Raw genomic sequence first — 4,519 nt, forward strand, 5'->3', positions numbered from 1 at the left:
TGGCTAAATCTGCTCTGCAGCAGTTAACGATCGAGATTTCTGGAGTAATCACTTTTTAATAGATGCTATTGGAAAATGCAGAAATCTTTAAGAGCTAAACCTCCCAGCTGAGATTAAAGGCAAGGAATGATTTACAGGTGCAGTAAATCTGAGCTGAAGTAAGTCAGCGTGATAACAAAAGACAGTGCATTTTGAGAAAATGTTACTAATCTGACTTACATACCGAGGGTTTGAGCTGTAGAAATGGTCAGTCTTGTCGGAGCACCCGTGACAGCCTCGATCCTCTCCTCACGCGATCACAGCCGGGTCACGGAGATATCCCCTCGGTGTAGATGAGAGTCCCGTATACTGAGATTTCTTTTCTCAGACCTCTGAAAAGTCCCGTTTTCAGACAGGCACACCGACACGCTCTCAGTTTCACACCGGGTCCATGTGAGTGGCTGGGTTTTCTGTATTTGAAATTCACTCCAACTTCCCGACAGGGGCTTTTATACAATCCGTCGTTCACGTCACAACACTGAGGCAAACCCGGCTTGAGAGTTTCATTCAAATGAGCATCTTTGAGTCAGACCTGTCATTGCTCCAGGTTTAGGGTGGGAGGGTGCAGACATTTAACCCTCTCCCCCCCACCCCCAACCCGCCCCCACTGATTGGTTGTATCTGCAGAAATCAAATCACTCGGCACAATCTGATAATATCCTTTTTAGAAATTGACGCACACCCACATAACAAGGCTTTGCTTGAAAGCTCCGAGAGTCCACTGATGGTGCTTTTTTACATTTGCAATGAAAGCAAAATATACCTTGTTCCTCAGATAGACACAAAGAGCCCGTAAATAACCGTGGCTGCAGTGTGCACCATCTACAAGATGCACCGCGGCAACTCGGCAAGGCTTCTTCGGCAGCACCTCCCAAACACGCAAGCTCTGCCGCCGAGAAAGACAAAGGAGGCAGGTGCTTGGGAACACCACCACCTCCACGTTCCCCTCCAAGTCACACACCATCCTGACTTGGAAATATATCGGCCGTTCCTTCATCGGCGCTGGGTCAAAATCTTGGAACTCCCTCCCTAACAGCACTGTGGGAGTACTTTCACCACACGGACTGCAGTGCTTCAAGAAGGCGACTCACCACCACCTTCTCAAGGGGCGATTAGGGATGGGCAATAAATGCCGGCCTTGCCAGCGACGTCCACATACTGTGATCATCATCATAGGCAGTCCCTTGGAATCGAGGAAGACTTGCTTCCACTCTAAAAATGAGTTCTTAGGTGACTGAACAGTCCAATACGAGAACCACAGTCCCTGTCACAGGTGGGACAGATAGTCGTTGAGGGAAAGGGTGGGTGGGACTGGTTTGCCGCACTCTCTTTCCGCTGCCTGCGCTTTGTTTCTGCATGCTCTCGGCGATGAGACTCGAGGTGCTCAGCGCTCTCCCAGATGCACTTCCTCCACTTAGGGCGGTCTTTGGCCAGGGACTCCCAGATGTCAGTGGGGATGCTGCACTTTATCAGGGAGGCTTTGAGGGTGTCCTTGTAACGTTTCCTCTGCCCACCTGGGGCTCGCTTGCCGTGAAGGAGTTCCGAGTAGAGCGCTTGTGTCAGGCATTCGAACAATGTGGCCTGCCCAGCGGAGCTGATCGAGTGTGGTCAGTGCTTCAATGCTGAACGAATAAAAAAAATATGCATATTAAGGAGCACCACCTTCCTAAATTAGTGTTCAGCGAATTTCTCTCTTCCTGGTTGATTTCCCCCCCTTTCTTGAACCGAGGATTCTGAAGCAGCTTTACTCCACCATTGCTCAGATTCGATAATTCGGTACAGGTCTGGAATAGAACCTGGGATCTCAGCAACAACACCTTGCAATTCTACAGTGCTCCTCTGGAGGATAGCGTCTCGGAGGGCTTTACAGTAAGAAGGAAAGTGGACCCAGAGCACGGGGAAGGGTGAAGAGGAATGGAGAGGCGAGGATGGCCCAACTGAAGAGGATGGTTTCGGGGAGGTTTTTATAGCAGGGAAGAAGCGACAAAGGCAGTAGGAATAAACGGGTCCTTTTCAGAATGGCAGGCAGTGACTAGTGGGGTACCACAAGGTTCAGTGCTGGGACCCCAGCTATTACAATACATATTAATGATTCAGACAAAGGAATTGAATGTAATATCTTCAAGTTTGTAGATGACACTAAGCTGGGTGGCGGTGTGAGCTGTGAGGATGCCAAGAGGCTGCAGGGTGACTTGGACACGTTAGGTGAGTGGGCAAATGCATGGCGGATGCAGTATAATGTGGATAAATGTGAGGTTACCCACTTTGGTGGCAAAAACAGGAAGGCAGAATATTATCTGAATGGTGACAGATTAGGAAAAGGGGAGGTGCAGCGAGACCTGGGTGTCATGGTACATCAGTCATTGAAAGTTGACATGCAGGTACAGCAGGCGGTGAAGAAGATAAATGTAGCCTTCATAGTGAGAGGATTTGAGTATAGGAGCAGAGAGGTTTTACTACAGTTGTACAGGGCCTTAGTGAGGCTACCCCTTGAATATTGTGTACAGTTTTGGTCTCCTAATCTGAGGAAGGACATTCTTGATATTGAGAAAGTGCAGCGAAGGTTCACCAGACTGATTCCCGGGATGGCAGGACTGACATATGAAGAAAGACTGGATCGACTAGGCTTATATTCATTAGAAATTAGAAGAATGAGAGGGGATCTCATAGAAACATATAAAATTCTGACAGGACTGGACAGGTTAGATGCAGGAAGAATGTTCCCGATGTTGGGGAAGTCCAAAAACAGGGGTCACAGTCTAAGGATAAGGGGTAAGCCATTTAGGACTGAGATGAGGAGAAACTTCTTCACTCAGATAATTGTGAACCTGTGGAATTCCCTACCACAGAAAGTTGTTGAGGCCAATTCACTAAATATATTCAAAAAGGAGTTAGCTATAGTCCTTTCTACTAGGGGGATCAAGGGGTATGGAGAGAAAGCAGGAATGAGGTACTAAAGTTGCATGATCAGCCATGATCATATTGAATGGTGGTGCAGGCTCGAAGGGCCGAATGGCCTGCTCCTGCACCTATTTTCTATGTTTCTATGTTTCTATTCGGCCCTTCGAGCCTGCACCACTATTCAATAAGATCATGGCTGATCATTCACCTCAGTACCCCATTCCTGCTTTCTCTCCATACCCCTTGATCCCTTTAACCATAAGGGTCATATCTAACTCCCTCTTCAATATATCTAACGAACTGGTCTCAACAACTCTCTGAGGTAGAGAATTCCACAGGTTCACAATTCTCTGTGAAGAAGTTTCTCCTCATCTCGGTCCTAACGTAAAACTGAACACAATATTCCAGGTGAGGCCTCACCAAGGCCCTGTACAACTGCAGTAAGACCTTCCTGCTCCTATACACAGATCCACTAGTTATGAAGGCCAACATACCATTTGCCTTCTTCACCGCCTGCTGTACCTGCATGCCAACTTTCAATGACTTATGTTATAAGACACATGGGCACAGAAGTACACACACACAGAGAATGAAATTTATCAGGTATAGTTCAATAAAAAAAAAGAATTGAGTCAAAACCTGAATCACAAACAAGCATTCTGATGGACATTCTATACCAAGTCAGATTGTCGGGTGAATCAGCCACTCTGTTTAATTGAAACAGATTTAAAACATGGCCAATGACTTTGCCTCAAATGAGGAGAGGGAGCTGGTCTGCCAGCTGCAGTTTGAGCTATCCCAGTTCCTCACCTCCGAAGATGATCAATAGTGGTGGAGAAGCTTGTAGACAAGCTTGCAAAGGGAAAGGTTGGATAAAAGACAGGAGAGAAGGAAATGGAGACAAAAGATCAATAATAAGTTTCTCCATAAGAGAGCAACAACAACAACAACTTGTATTTATATAGCGCCTTTAATGTAGTAAAACGTCCCAAGATGCTTCACAGGAGTACCAACAGACAGAAATTGACACCGAGCCACATAAGGAGATATTAGGACAGAGGGCCAAAGGCTTGGTTAAAGAGGTAGGTTTTAAGGAACATCTTAAAGGAGAGAGAGGTAGAGAGGCGGAGAGGTTTAGGGAGGGAGTTCCAGAGCTTGGGGCCTAAAGAGCTGAAGGCACGGCCACCAACGGTGAAACAATGATAATCTGGGGATGCGCAAGGGGCCAGAATTAGAGGAGCTCAGAGATCTCGGAGGGTTGTGGGGCCGGAGTAGGTTACAGAGATAGTGAGGCGGTGGGAGTGAGCGGTGCCATGGAGGGATTTGAAAACAGGGATGAGAAGCGTGAAATCGAGGCGTTGGTAGACCGGGAGCCAATGTAGGTCAGCGAGCACAGGGGTGCTGGGTGAAAAAGCAGCAATTGATGGGTCCGTCAACTGTAACCTTGGGCAGGAACAATGTCCAGTTTGTGTATAATCTTGGCCCAGTTCAGAATATGGTGCAGTGAAGCTGTATTTACAACAGGTTTAATCAGTTTTTTTCTTCAACTTATTCAGCTTCATAGTTCCCTGGTTGGTCT

This window comes from Pristiophorus japonicus, chromosome 17, assembly GCF_044704955.1.
Source record: "Pristiophorus japonicus isolate sPriJap1 chromosome 17, sPriJap1.hap1, whole genome shotgun sequence".
NCBI classification, from domain to species: Eukaryota; Metazoa; Chordata; class Chondrichthyes; family Pristiophoridae; genus Pristiophorus; species Pristiophorus japonicus.